At 48.7% G+C, this 16,129-nt stretch overlaps 1 long non-coding RNA gene across 3 annotated transcripts in view; it reads right to left on the bottom strand.

Moving 5' to 3' along the window:
- Positions 1-314: 314 nt before the first annotated feature.
- Positions 315-16,129, bottom strand: part of LOC139359490 (uncharacterized) — a 29,098-nt gene continuing 13,283 nt past the window's right edge. The window contains exons 2-4 of one of the 3 annotated variants that reach the window (XR_011615528.1): positions 6,250-6,375; positions 4,406-4,705; positions 315-1,607 (exon numbers count right to left, since the gene is read on the bottom strand). This is a non-coding gene — a long non-coding RNA (uncharacterized lncRNA). Of the gene's footprint in view, positions 1,608-4,405; positions 4,706-6,249; positions 6,618-16,129 lie in introns of those variants that run through there. The other 2 variants (XR_011615526.1, XR_011615527.1) reach the window with 2 other exon arrangements.

The raw sequence follows: 16,129 nt of genomic DNA, 5'->3' as shown, positions 1-16,129 counted from the left end.
TTACACTAAGGTAATAAAAACATCAGCTATGTTTTCAGGATGCAGTCAAGACCCCATCCAAAAAGAAAATAAAACTTACATTTTAAATTAAATGGTATGCATTAGAAGAGAGTGATTTTGCAATTGCTGGATCAATCAATCACAGTCACTTGACTGTGACTTGAGAGGAGGTTTCTAGAAGAAATTCAAAGTTTGGATGAATGCCTGAGGGTAGTCTCTTCTTACCTTAATCCACATGTTTCTAACCCATAATTATCTCAAAGTTGTCACACACACACACACACACACCACACACTTTCTTGACATCACTGAAACCCACTGTCACCTAAGGATACTGCTTCTCCTCTCAAGCAGGGGCTGGGAGATGTTTTCCATCAAACTCGAAATATCCCAGTATCAGAACCAAGGCAGTGTCCTCCTGACTACCCAATGCCACTTGCAGACAAATAACTGCACTCTCTTTTGTAAGCTGCTCCTTTGAGTAGTTGACAATAAGAGCCTCTTCTCCCTCCAGTCCTCACTTAATCATTTGATCACTCCTTAAAGAATTTAGCACCCAACTGATCGTCTTTTCACCCAACCTTACCATCATGCTAAGCAGATTTAACATCACTTGGATGCACCATCAACACCTTGACCAGCAGTTCCTTACCCTGATACCCACTGATAGTTGTCATCATTCACCCCAAGCACCAACTTCCACAGTCATACCATGAATTTGGTCAACATTGGAAACTGCACTTCAGATAATTTTGCAATAATATGAATACCTTCACAAAGACCACCACCACCACCTTCAGCTTCCCTTTCCAATGGCCTTGTTTTCGTCCCCTCATACAACATTTCTACCTATCAAGAACTGCAATCCAGTGACACTTCTACTTTCTCTACATTCATCAGCCTCCTCAGCTCTCTACACCTCTCTGTCAGTACTATGTCACCTCCCTCCCCCGTGTCCACCTCCAACTCCTGGCTTAGTATTTTATCTGGCCTATTCCTATTCACCCTTACTCATACCGCTTTCTTAGAAAGGGGCTATCCATACTTGTAAGCTAGATGAAGTTCTTCTGTTAAGCCATCTTGTAAGTTCCTTGTGCTTTTCTTAGCTATTCTTCAAACACAACAATGATCATATTGCAATTAATGTCATTGTGGATTTGAACATGGAAAGTCTCTTTTATCCTAGATTGTAAATTGGTTAAGAGCAGAGATCATGACTGTTTTACTCTCAATTACATATGTTGACTAACACCATGCCTGGAACATAGAAGGCACTCCAGAAATATATGTGGAGTCTCACACACACACACACACACACACACACACACACACACACACACACATACTTATGCATACACACTCATACACTTACCCACAAAGATTTCTTCCAGTAAATGGGTATCTGTATTATGCAAGCAATGTGAAATCAAAAAGAACATTTTGGGGTTTTTGCTGCCTAACACCAAAACTAATTGCAGCCACTCTTCAAAAAAAAATGCAATAACTTTATAAACAGCCACATCCTGATTCTTCCAGTAGAAAGCTCTCCATTCTCTGCTGAATATTCATCTGTTGGGAGGGACACTCGCCAAGAAGCTCAGCACTTTCTGTAAAGAGAAGCAGCAAGAATAGAAGATGTGCAGAGAGGAAAGAAAGTCAAAGGCAGGCTCCTGAAATGCAAAGGTGCCAGGAACAAGGGTGCAATCCCAAGCTGTGCAACACAGGATGGAGGAGGGAGATCTCACTTTTATTGTAAATAGCAGAATTCTTTAAAGGTAGCTATTTCAGAATTCTTGAAATAGCAGAATTCTTGAATTCTTTAAAGGTAGCTATTTCAGAATTCTTGAATTCTTTAAAGGTAGCTATTTCAGAATTCTTGAAATAGCAGAATTCTTTAAAGAAAGAAAGAAAGAAAGAAAGGAAAAGAAAAGAAAAGAAAAGAAGGAAAGAAGAAAGAAGGGCCAGGCATGGTGGCTCACGCCTATAACCCCAGCACTTTGGGAGGTCAAAGTGGGTATATCATGAGGTCAAGAATTTGAGACCAGCTTGACCAATATGGTGAAACCTCATCTCTACTAAAAATACAAAACTTAGTTGGGCATGGTAGCTTGTGCCTATAGTCCCAGCTATTCAGGAGGCTGAGGAAGAAGAATTGCTTGAACCCGGGAAGCAGAGGTTGCAGTGAGCAGATCACACCACTGCACTCCAGCCTGGGCAACAGACTGGGTGACAGCGTGAAACTTAGTCTCAAGAAAAGAAAAGGCCAGGTGTGATGGCTCATGCCTGTAAACCCAGCACTTTGGGAGGCCAAGGCAGGTGGATCATGAAGTCAGGAGATCTAGACCATCCTGGCCAACATGATGAAACCCTGTCTCTACTAAAAAAATTAAAAAAATAAAAAATAGCTGGGTGTGGTGACACATGCCTGTAATCCCAGCTAGTTAGGAGGCTGAGGCAGGGGAATCATTTGAACTAGGCAGGCGAAGGTTGCAGTGATCCAAGATTGCACCCCTGCACTGCAGCCTTGCGACAGAGCAAGACTGTGTGTAAAAAAAGAAAAAAAGAAAAAAAGAAAAAGAAAAAGAAATTGTGTGTTTCCTATAGGAGACCCTAAACTGTTGTGAATTGTGTGTTAAGAGACAAAAAAGTTGTTCATGCAAAGTGCATGAATATATCAGGAAAGCTTCCTTCCAAAGCTAACTAAAATCTTATATTGTGGGGTAACTAATTTCTGGCCTAAATCTCATGGGATTTTTTTTTTCACTCGTACTTTCTATCTAAGTGGTTATTTTAAAACAGTTATTATTCTTTACTTAGGTGTTTAAGCTTTAAAAATGTTTCCAAGCCTAGGTTTAGATATCCTAATTACCTTTTAAATATTTAGCACTTGGCATTGTTTACAATGTCTTGAGAGCAGATGCCTTTCCAATTCGGCAGTTTTAGAACCCATGTGCTCTAGACTCAACATCAAAGAATGCCGTATTTTTCTCATCTCTTTACTTTTTCTCTTTTATTGGACGACTGTAGTTTCATTATTAACGTGGTTAAGAGGGTACCTCTTGGAATGAACTTTGTTCTAGGTTCTCAAATTTGGGAGATTAATTTAAATTTCAGAATTAGACTTTTTTCAACACCCCTTTTTAAAAAATTAATTAGTATGTATTTGTATTTTCATGGCCTTTGCCCTGAGAAGTTTTCTGAGCTCCAAACCCAAGTACAAATTTTGCCTTTCGTTACATACATACATACATACACGTGTATTTAATTCCAACAATAATTGATATTGCAGTGTTGCTCTAGCAGTTCAGGCAAATGAAACTTAATAAAGTTCAGGGAATAACTTTAAGCTATTAAGTGCAGGTTATTAAAACACTGATCTAGGCCGGGTGCAGTAGCTTACGCCTCTAATCCCAGCACTTTAGGAGGCTGAGGCAGGCAGATCACTTGAGCCCAAGAGTTGGAGACCAGCCTGAGCAACATAGTGAAACCTTGTCTTTACAAAAAATACCAAAATTAGCCAGGCAGGGGGGTGTGCACCTGTAGTCCAAGCTACTCAGGAGACTGAGGTGGGAGGATCATTTGAGCCCAGGAGGCGGAGGTTGCAGTGAGCCATGATCATGCCACTCCACTCCAGCCTGGGCAACATCACAAGACCCCATCTCTAAAAAAGTAAATTTTTATAATAAAAGATAACAAAACTAAATAAGAGGAATTTACATGCTCTGGTTCATGATCATTTCTAAATTTTCAGACTGAAGAAAAACTAAAAACACAAAATTATACTTGAGATTAGTTTGCTACAACAGATTATCCTTTGCAAGGGTCATATACGAGTTTGGAAAATTGATACAGCAGTTAGTAATCTAAGCTTCGTGGAAAAATTGGTCATCTCATGTTATTTTCCCCATTCTAAAGATGAGAAAATGCAACTAAAGTAAAAAAGTTCACCTTCGCGGCCCCCAGATAAATGGTAAAGGGCTGAGTATTTCTCATCATCTGGCTTCACTAAAACCTCGGATCCACTTCCTAATTGAACCTGTCCTCCCAGTCTTTTTATTAAAGTATGTTTCCAAATGCAGCTGATTGGTTATCTCTAGCCATTCTGTTTGCCTTCAGGCAGGGAAAGAGCAGAATCTACTGTTAACATGTAAAGAATTACTATTTCATGGCCATTCATTTTCTTTTTTAAATAGACATATTGCAAGCCAGTCCTGACCACACAAAGACCACTTGCTGTTTCTGGCTATAACATAAATATTTAATTAAAGGGAAAACTACTTTGAGCCAGTCTTTTATAAGGCATAAATTACACTAGCTTTGTGCTACACTTTTGCAATTTCCCAAATCCATCTGTTACTTATCCCAGAGTTTTTGTCAGCTTGGAAAACTTAGGAGGCGTATTCACCTGGGTTTTAGAAATGTTTCCAGGAGGCCGGCCATGGTGGTGCGCTTGTAATCCCAGCACTTTGGGAGGCCGAGGTGGGTGGATCATGCAGTCAGGAGTTCGAGACCATCCTAACCAACATGGTGAAATACTGTCTCTACTAAAAATATAAAAATTAGCCAGGCGTGGTGGCAAGCGCCTGTAGTCCCAGCTACTCAGGAGGCTGAGGCAGAAAAATCACTTGAACCTGGGAGGTGGAGGTTGGAGTGAGCCAAGATTGTGCCATTGCACTCCAACATGGGCGACAGAGTGAGATTCCATCTAAAAAAAAAAAAAAAAAAAAAAAAGACAAAAGAAATATTTCCAGGAGATGCATGTGCAATCTTTGAGCTTCTATTTCTAGAAGAGAACCATCTAATCAACTGTCACTATAAGAATCTGGATTTGTAGTTAGGCGTGGTGGCATGCACCTGTACTCCCAGCTACTTGGGAGGCTGAGGCAGGAGGATGACTTGAGCCTAGCAGTTCAAGGCTATAGCACACCACGATTGCACCTGCGAGCCTGATGTCTACCTGGTGACTCCTGTCCTGTGCTACCTGGGGCCTGGGGGGCTTCTGCCAAATGGCCAGAGGCATCTGGAGTGAGGGATGAGCATACATGGGCATCGCTGGAAAAGAAAGGCGCTCACTCCCACCATTCCTGAAGCAGGAGCCTCGAGATGTGGGGATGCAGCACGATTACATCTTGCTCTCTTGAGTATCTCCCACCAAGTGAACAGGCTACGGGGCTGACTCTAGGATGTGGGTTCCTGGTTACCAGAATTCTTTTTTTTTTTTTTTTGAGATAGAGTCTCATTCTGTTGCCCAGGCTGGAGTGCAGTGGCACGATCTCAGCTCACTGCAACCTCCACCTCCTGGGTTCAATCAATTCTCCTGCCTCAGTCTCCTGAGTAGCTGAGATTACAGGCACGAGGCGCGCACCACCACACTCAGCTAGATTTTTTCTAATTTTTAATTTTTTTGTATTTTTAGTAGAGATGGGGGTTTTACCATTTTGATCAGGCTGGTCTCAAACTCCTGACCTCATGATCTGCCCACCTCAGCCTCCCAAAGTGCTGAGATTGCAGGTGTGAGCCACTTGGCCTGTTTACCAAAATTCTAAGTTCCCTTAGGTCTATCGCCAAGGAAGTGAGGTTACTTCTTTAAGTTTCCATCCCCTCAGTCTCCTCCTTCCAGAAGACCTACTCAGGACCCCACTGGGCTGCTGACTGCTCACCCTCCCCACAGGTCAACTCCTTACCTGTACACAGTTATGTCCACCCAGGGCCTCTTGGACACCTGCACCTGATGTTCACCATGGGCCTAGGAATCCACTTGGGGCCTGGAATCCTACAGGGGCCTAATGTTACCCTGCAGACTGGGTAGCCTCCTGGGGACCAGGTATCAACCTGGGGACTGTGGTTGACCTGTGGGCTGATGTCCACCTGGGAACTGGGTATTCACCTGGGGCCCTATGTGCACCTGGGGCCGAATGTCCCCCTCAGGATGAATTCCACCTCGGGTCTGTATGTCCACCTGGGACCTGATGTCTGCCTTAGATCTATGTCCCACTAGGGCCTTGCATTCACCAGGGACTTGTATCCAGCTGTGTCCTGATGACCTACTGCATCCTGTTGTTCACCTAAGGTCTGGTGCCCACCTGAGGCCTGGTGATCACCTGGAAGCTGGATATCAACCTGGGGCCTGGGTGTCCACTTAAGGCCTGATGTGTGCCTAGGGCCTGAATGTCCATCTGGGGACTGGATGTCCACCTTGGGTCTGATGTCAACCTGAAGTTGGGTATCTACCTAAGGCATGGTGTCTACCTGTGGCCTGATGTCCACATGAGTCTGGGTTTCAGCTGGGGCCTGCTGTACATCTGGGACCTTGGTGTCCAACTGAGGCCTGATGTCTACCTGGTGACTGTCATCCTCTTGAGGCCTGATGTCCACCTGGGAATGGTTTATGCATGGAAACGGTTATGTCCACCTGGGGCTGGATGTCGCCCAGGGGCTAGATGTCCACCTGTGGCCCCATGTTCACCTAGGGCCTAATGCCCACCTGGGGCATGGTGTTCACCTGGGACTGGGGTGTTTACTTAGGGCCTGATGTCCCGCTGGTGCCTAGATACCCACCGGGGGCCTTGTGTTAACCTGGGGCCTGGTATCCAGCTAGGTCGTAATGACCACCTGGGTTGAATTATTCACCTAGAGTGTGGTGTTCACTTAGGGCTTGAGTGCCAGCCTTGCACCTGGTGTCCACCTGGGACTTGGGTATCAAACCAGGAGTTGGTGTCCAGTTGAGACATCAGGTGCACCTGAGGTCTGAGTGTTCGCATGAGGCCAGATGACCACTGGGGGTCTGAATGTCAACCTGGTGTCTGAAATTCACTGGGAGCCTGGGTATCCACCTTGGGCCTGATGTCCACTGGGGGACTGATGTTCACCTTTGATCTCATGTCCACCTGGAAGCTGTGTATTCACCCATGGCCTGAGGGTCACTTGGGGTTGAATGTCCAACTGTGGCCAGATGTGCACCTGGAAGCTGGGCATCCACCTGGAGCCTGATGTTCAGCTGGAGCCTGGAGTTCCACTGAGGCATGATGTCTACCTGAAGCTTGATGTTCATCTGGGTGCTGGATGTTCACCTGGGGCCTGATATCCACCTGAGGCCTGAGGACCCTTCTCGGGCCTAATGTCCACAAGTTGGCCTGGTATTCATCTGGTGCCTTGGTGTTGACCTGTGGCCTAATGTACTCCTGGGTTCTAGTGTCCTCTTGGGGCCTGATGTCTACCAGGATCCTGGTATCCACCTAGGGCCTGATATTCACCTGGAGACTAGGAATCCACTTGATAACTGGTGCCCATCTGTGTCCTGATATTCACCTTGGGACTGGGTAAACACCTGAGACCTGATGTCCACTTAGGGCATAAGTGTGTATTTGGGGTCTAGTGTTCACGTGGGGCCTGATGTCAACCTTGAGCCTAGGTATTCACCAGGGGACTAGTGTCCAGCTGGGGCCAGATGTTCACTTGGGGCCTGGTATCAACTTGAAGCATGGTTGTCAACCTAGGACCTGATTTACAGTCCAGTGTCCACCTTGGGCCTGTTTTCTGTCTGAGTCCTGTGTGTCCTCATAGACCCTGGTGTCAATTTGGGGCCTGGGTATTTAGCTGGGGCCTGGATATTCAGGGGTACATCATGTCTACTGGGGTCTTTGTGTCAATCTGAGCTCTGATGTCCACCTAGGGATTGGGTATCCACCTATGGCTTGGCGTTTACATGGGGCCTGTAACACCAGGTTCCAGATGAACTCAGATGTCCACCTGAGGTGTGATGATGACCTGAGTTATAAGTATTCACATAAGGCCTGGTGTCAACTTGGGACCTAGGGCCTGGGTGTCTACCCAGGGCCTGACTTCCGAGTAGTTCTTGTGTCAACATGGAACCTGATATACACTTTGGGCCTAGGTTACCTCCTGATGACTAAGGTCCACATGGTTCCTGAGGACCACCTGAGGCCTGGTATTAATTTAGAGCCTAGTACCCACGTGGGGTCCAGGTGTCCACCTGAGACGTGATGTTCACCTGGAGTGTAGCAGTTCACCTGGGGCCTGGTTTCCACCTTGAGTGTGTGTATCCAACTGAGTGCTGGTGTCCACCTGGAGTCCAGTGCATACCTGGGGCCTGCTGTACACATGGGGCCTGGCCATCTACCTAGGACCTGATGTTCAGATAAGGGCTGGAGTTCTCCTGGCCTGGTGTCCACATGGAGCCTGGGTGTACACCTGGAGCCTGATGCCCCACGTGGATACCTGTGCCCCAGTGGTCATCAGATCCTAGGAAACTTTCAGGCCGCAGGTGCACATAAAGCTCCAAGTGGCCACGTAGGCCACAGGTTGATTCACAGGATCCAGGTGGACACTTGGTGCAAGATGAACACCATGCCCCAGGTGAACACCAAGGCCCAGGTGTCTACCTAGTTTTCAAGCAGACACCAGGCACTAGATTGACACACAGGTACCAGGTGGATATCAGGCCTCAGGTGAACACCAGGCCCCAGGTGGTTAGGTTACATATACCATAAGTGGCCATCAGGTCCCAGGTCTATATCCACTCCCCACTTGAAAATCAGGATCCAGGTGGATACCCATGTCCTAAGTGAACACCAGGTTCCAAATGAACATCAGACTCCAAGTGAACACACAGGCCCCAGTTCAATACCAGCCTCAGGTAGACATCAGGACCCCAGGCCCAATGTGCATGCCTAGTCTCTTGGAATACGTCATGTTCAAGGCAAAGACCAGACTCCAGGTAGATATCTGGTGCCAGGTGGACATCTGGCTGCAGGTGGACATCAGGCCTCAGGTGGATACCCAGTCTACAGGTGTAAATCAGGCCCCACTATTTCATCAGGCCCCAGTTAAACACTTGACTAAAGGTGTGCATCAAGACCCAGGTTGACACCCAGGTTTCAGGGGCACACTGGGCCCAAAGTGTACACCCATGCCCAGGTGAACATCAGGCCCAAGGTGTACACCAGACCCCAAGTGGACATCAGGCTCCAAATTGACATCAGTCTCTAGGTAGATCCTTAAGCCCCAATTGGTCATCAGGCCCAAGGTGGATACCTTGACCCCACCCAGGTCACAGGCAGGCCCCAGGTAGACACTAGGCCCTCCCTAGGTTAACACAAGATCTGACATGGTTTCAGCCCCCATGTGGACTTTAGTCATAAGGAGCTTACCTAGGCCCTAAGTGGACATCAGGCCCCAGGTTGACACACTGAACCAGGTAGAAGTCAGGCTCTAAGTAGACACCCAGGCCCTAGGTAAATACTTCAGTCCCAAGCCAACATCAGGCCCTATGTGGACACCCAGACTCCAGGCAGACGTCAGGCCCCAGGTGAACACTGAACTCAAGGTGGTCATCAGGCCCCAGGTTGACACATAGGCCTCAGGTAGACAACAGGCACAGGTGAACTTCAGGCTCCATATGAACATCAGGCTCCAGGAAGAAATCTGTGCCCCAATTAAACACCAAGTCTTAGGTAGACATCAGGCCTCAAATGGATGCCCAGGCCCCAGATGGATATAAGGCCTCAGAGAAACACCAGGACCCAGTTAGACATTAGACACCAGGTGGACACAAAATCCAAAATTGACAAATGGAATCTAATTAAACTAAAGAGCTTCTTTAGATACTGTGAGGCTTGATGTTAATCTGTGGCCAGATGTCCATCTGATGCTTGATGTCCACCTTAGTCCTGGGTGTCTACTAGAGACCTCATGTCCAACTAGAGCTTAGGAAACCACTGGGAGCTTCGTGTAAACCTGGGGACTGGTATGCAGCTGGGTCCTAATGATTCCCTGGGTCATATTATTCACCTAGGGCCTGGTGTCCACTTGGGGCTTGAATGTCAACCTTAGGTCTTGTGTTCATCTTTGACCTGGTGTCCACCTGGGACTTGGGTATCAACCTGAAGACTTGGTGTCTAGTTAAGGTGTCATGACCACCTGGGTACTGAATGTCAATCTAGGGTCTGATGTAAACCTCTAGTTCAGTATTCATCTGGGCCTGGTCTTCACCTGGGGCCTGCTGTCTACCTGGGTCTTGCTGTCAACGTAGGGTCTGATGTAAACCTCTAGTTCAGTATCCACCTGGGGCCAGATGTCTTCCTCGAGACTTATATTCACTTTTGACCTGATGTCCACCTGGGGACTAGCTATCCATCCATGGTCTGATGTTCAGCTGGGCACAGATGTTGAACCGTGGCCAGAAGTGCACCTGGAGTCTGGAGTCTGGGCTTCCACCTGGAGCCTGATGTTTAGCTGGGGCTAGAGTTTACTTGGAGAATGATGTCCACCTGAAGTTTGATGTTCACCTGGGGCCTGATACCCACCTGGTGCCCAAGTATTCTCATGTGCCTAATGTCTACCAGTTGGCCTGGTATTCATCTGAGGGCTTGGTGTCAACAGGTGGCTTTATGTACACCTGGATTCTAGTGTCCTCCTGGGGCCTTATGCCTACCAGGAATCTGGTGTACCCCTGGGGCCGTTGCTTTTGGTGTTTTAAAAATGAAGTCCTTGCCCATGTCTTAAAGCTGCAAAATGATTTTCTTTGACTTCATGTCTCACATCCAGGACATGCTCATGCAAGAAGTGGGTCCCCATGGCCTTAAGCAGCTCTGCCGCTGTGGCTTTGCAGGGCACAACCACCCCTCCTGGCTGATCTCGCGGGCTGGTGTCAAGTGTCTGGCTTTTTCAGGCAAACAGTGCAAGCTGTCAGTGGATGTACTATTCTGGGGTTTGGAGGATGGTGGCCATCTTCTCACAGCTCCACTAGGCAGTGCCCCAGTGGGGACTCTGTGTGGGGGCTCGCATCTCACATTTTCCTTCTATACCACCGTGGCAGAGGTTCTCCATGAGAGCTTCATTCCTGCAGCTCACCTCTGCATGGACATCCAGCCATTTCTATACATCCTCTGAAATCTAGGAGGAGGTTCCCAAATCTCAGTTCTTGATTTCTGTGCACCTGCAGGCCCAACAACACGTGTAAACCACCAAGGCTTGGGGCTTGCACCCTCTGAAGCAATGGCTTGAATGCTACATTGGCCTCTTTTAGCCATACCTGGGATGTGGGGCACCAAGTCTTGAGACTGCGCAAAGCAGCAAGGTCTTGGGCCAGGCCCATGGAACCATTTGTTCTTCCTAGGTCTCCAGGCATTTGATGGGAGGGGCTGCTGTGAAGACCTCTGACATGCCCTGGAGACATTTTCCCCCATTATATTGGTAATTAACATTTGACTCCTTGTTACTTATGCAAATTTCTGCTTCCAGCTTGAATTTCTCCTCAAAAAATGGGTTTTTCTTTTCTATCGTATCATCAGGCTGGAAATTTTTTCCAAACTTCTATGCTCTGCTTCCCTTTTAAATGTAATTTCCAATTACAAACCATATATTTTTGAATACATAAAACTGAGTGCCTTTAACAGTACCCAATACACCATTTGAACACTTTACCACTTAGAGATTTCTTCCACTAGATGCCTTAAATCAACTCTCTCAAGCCCAAAGTTCCACCAATCTCTAGGGCAGGGTCAAAATGCTGCCAGCCTCTTTTCTAAAACATAACAAGAGTCACCTTTATTTCAGTTCCCAACAAGTTCCTGTCAGCATTTTGATCAAGGCCATTGCCATTCAGCAAGTCTCTAGGAAGTTCCAAACATTCCCACCTCTTCCTGTCCTCTTGTGAGCCCCCCAAACTGTTCCAAGCTCTGCCTGTTACCCAGTTCCAAGGACGTTTTTACATTTTTGGATATCTTTGCAGCACCACCTCACTCTTGGTACCAATTTACTGTATTAGTCTGTTTTCATGCTGCTAATAAAGACATACCTGAGAATGGGAAATTTATAAAGGTAAGAGATTTAATGCACTCACAGTTCCACATGGCTGGGGAGGCCTCACAACCATGGCTGAAGCTGAATGAGGAGCAAAGTCACATCTTATATGGTGGCAGGCAAGAGAGCTTGTTTAGGGGAAGTGCCCTTTACAAAACCATCAGATCTCGTGAGACCTATTCACTATCACGAACACAGCACAGGAAAGACTCACCCTCGTGATTCAGTTACCTCCCATTTGGTCCCTCCCATGACACATGGAAATTGTGGGAGCTACAATTCAAGATGAGATTTAGGTAGGGTCACAGCCAAACCATATCAGGCCCCACATGAACATATGTCCCCAGGTAGACATCTGTCCCAAAATGGACATCAGGCCACATATATATACCCAAGCCCCAAGGGTACACTTAAGCTCTGGGTGACTCCCCAGGCCATACGTAAATACAAGGCCCAAGGTGGACATCAGGTCCCAGGTGGACCCCCCACATCTCAAGTACACAACAGGCCTCCCCCCTGCCATCAACATCAGGTCCCAGGTGGAAACCCAGTCCCAGGTGGACACCAGGCACTTGATGAACACTAGGACCCATGTGGTCACCAGGCCACAGCTGGACACCTGTCCCCAGTGAACAGCAGACCCTAGGTGTATACCTCATCTGCAGGTGTGCATCAGGCATTGGGTTGACACACAGGTGCCAGCTGAAATCTGGCCCTCAGCTGAACATCAGATCCCAGGATGTCACCCAGGCCCCAGCTAAACACCAAGTATTAGGTGGACATCAGGCCCCAGGTGGACATCAGGCCTCCAGGTGGATATCTAGGCCTTTGGGGAACATCAGGCCCTGGTGGATGCTGAGGCCCCATACAGATACATGGCCCTATGTGGACACCCAGGGTCCAGGTGGACATTAGATTCTGGATGACCTTAGTCACATATGGCTGCATCTACCTAGGGCCAATGACTGGGACCTAGGTATCCAGCTGGGGCCAGATGTCTATCTGGGGCATGATGTCCACCTCAGGCCTGGATGTCCACCTGGGCCATTGTGTTCCTCTTGAGCCCAGTGTCCACCTGGAACCTGGGTATCACCCTGTGACCTGTGTATCCACTTGCAGCCTGATGTGCATCTGGAGCCTGAGTTTCCAGCTAGGACCTAATGACCATCTGGGACCCAGGTACCCCCCTGGGGTATCTGGTTCCAGGTGTACACCAAGGCCCTGTAGATACCAGGCCCCAGGTAAACTCAAGACCATGTCTGTATATCAGGTCCCAGGTGACTGCCAGAGCCCCATGTGTACATTAGGCTCTATTAGACACTGGATTCCAGGTGGACATTGGCCCTGAGGTTGACACACACAGTCCAGGTGGACAAAAGGCCCCATGGATATACTTGTGCTCCAGATGTACATCAGTCCCCAGGTGAACATAAGACCACAGGTGGACATCAGGTCTCAGGTGCACATCTAGCCCTAGGTAAACCTCAGTTTTAAGTAATTAGCCAGTGGGCACACAGGTACACAACAGGCCCAAGGTGGACATTGAACTCCAGGTGGGCATCAGGTCCTAGGTTGATAACCATGCACCAGGTAGACAGCAGTCCCCAAGTGAACACCTAGATTCAAGGTTGATATCAGGCCCCAGGTGTACACCAGGCCCCAAGTGAACACCAGGCCCTAGGTGAATACCTATGCCCCAAGTGGGCATCAGGTCCCAGCTAAGCACTCAAGTCCCAAGCTGAACATCAGGACCCAGGTGGACACCAGTCAGGAAAGATTCCTAGGACCTCGGTGAACATCAGGCCAACAGTAAAATCCCAGGCCCCAAGTGGATACTAGGCCCCAGGTGTACATCAGGCCCCGAGAGGACATTGGAATCTATGTCCACATCAGGCTGCCGGTTGACCCCACATCTCCAGATGAACATCAGGCCAACTGGTGGATATCAGGTGGCATGAGAAGGACACTTAGGCCCCAGGTGGATACCCAGGCCCCAGGTGGACATCAAGCTTCAGGTGGACATCATGGCCTGGGTTAACCTTAGGCCCCAGCTGAACATCAAGTCCCAAGGGAATACCCAGACCTCAGTTGTACATCTGGCCACAGTTGGCCATCTGGCCTCAGGTGGACATTTGGCTGTGGGTGAATATCCAGTCATCAGGTGGACATTAGGTCAAAGGTGAACATCAGTCCCCAGGCGAACGTCAGGCTCAAGGTTGCCATAAGGTCCCAGGTGGACCCTGAACTTGAGGTCTACATCAGTCCGCAAGTTAACATCCAGGACCAGGTGGGTAGTACACCTTAGGTGAATACCAGACCTAGGTGGACATCAGGTCCCAGATAGAAACCAGGACTCAGGTGGATACCTAGGCTCCTGGTGGATATCAGGCCTCAGGTGAACACCAGACCCCAGGTAGACATCAGGCACCATGTGGACACTCAGGCCCCAAGTGGACATCTGTCCCCAGGTGAATATCCATTTATAGGTTTATATCAGGCCACAGTTATATTCCCAAGCCTTAAGCAGACAGCAGGTTCCAGGAGAACCCCAGACCCCAGGAGTACACTCAAGCCCCAAGTGGACACCCAAGACCCTGGGTAGCTACAAGTCCCCAGGTGGACATTAGGCTCCAGATGGATATGAGACCCTAAGTAGACACCTAGGCTCTAACTGGACATCAGCCTCAGTTGGATTCCCAGGTCTTAGGTATATATCAAGCCCAGGTGAACAACATGCCCCAGGGATTTATAAAGCCCCAGCTGGACACCAGTCTTCAGGTGGATACCTAATCCCCAGTTCGACATCAGTTCCCAAGTGGACACCAGGCCTCAAGTGAACAAAAAAGCCAGCTGTGTACCTAGTTCCCGGGTGGGCATCAGGCTCTAGGCTGACACACAGGCACTAGGCGGATATCAGGCTCCACGTGGATGCCTATACCCAAGGTGGATATCAGGTCCCAGGTCTATACCCAGTCCCTATCTGAACATCAGGATCCAGGTGGATACCCATGCCCTAGGTGAATACCAGGTTCCAGATGAACTTCAGGCCCCAGGTGGACACCAGGCCCCAAATGGATACCTAGGCCCCTGATGAACATGGGGTGAACACCCAAGCACCAGATGGACACCTGTGCTGCAGATGGACACCAGGTGCCAAATGCACGCCAAGGCCTCAGGTGGATATCAGGCCCCAGGTGGATACTGCGCTCCAGGTGTATATTAACCCCTGTTTGACACCCAGGCCCCAGACGGACACCAGGACACAGGTGAATATAAGGCCCTAGGAGGATGCCAGGCCTTATGTGCATATTTGCCTCCAGGTGGACACCCAGGCCCCAGGTGAACATGAAGCCTCAGGTAATCATCAGGCCCCAGGTGGACATCAGAATCCAAAAGGACACAGAGGCCCCAGGTGGACTCCCACGCCCCAGGTAAAGACCAGGCCTCAGATGGATACCTAGGTCCAGAGTGGACATCAGGCCTGAGTTAGATGGTGAACTGTAGGTGGAAACCAGGGCCCAGCTGAACATCAGGCCCCAGATGTACACACAGACCCCAGGTAATGCCAGGCCTAAGGTAGACATCAGGCCCCAGGTGGACCCCAGGTCCCATGTGGATACCTAGTCTCTTGATGAACATCCCACTCAAGGTGGTCATCTGGCCACAGGTGGACATCAGGTTCCAGGTTTACACCAGGCTTCTGTTGGACACTGGACTGGAAAAGTGAATCAGGACCCAGGGTGACCTCCACGCCCCAGGTGGACATCACATTCCAGTTTGACTCCCAGACCCCAGGTGGACAATATGCCCTAGGTTAATGGCAGGCCTCAAGTGGTTCTCAGGCCCCACATGGACATCAGTCATATGGATCTTATCTAGGACCCAAGTGAACAGTCAGGCCTCTGCCTGACACCAAGAACCAAGTGGAAGTCAGGCCCCAAGTGGACACCCAGGCCCTAGGTAAATACCTTGATCCCAAGTCAATGCCAGGCTCTATGTGGAAACCCAGGCCCCAGGTGGGCATCAGGCCCCAGATGAACTCTGAACCCTAGGTGGACATCAGGCATATGTAAACTTCAGGCCACAGCTGAACGTCAGATTTTTGGCAAATGTCCATGCCCCAGGTGGGTATCAAGCTTCAGGTGAACACCAGGCCCCAGGTGGACATCAGGAACCAGGCGAACACTCAGTCCCACATGGACATCTGTGCCCAGGTGCACATCCATCCCAAGGTGGATATCAGGTCACAGATGTACACCGAAGCTCCAGGCAGGCACCAAGCTCCAGGAGAACTCTAGAGCCCATA

This window comes from Macaca nemestrina, chromosome 17, assembly GCF_043159975.1.
Source record: "Macaca nemestrina isolate mMacNem1 chromosome 17, mMacNem.hap1, whole genome shotgun sequence".
NCBI lineage: Eukaryota > Metazoa > Chordata > Mammalia > Primates > Cercopithecidae > Macaca > Macaca nemestrina.
This window is presented reverse-complemented; position numbering and strand designations above follow the sequence as displayed.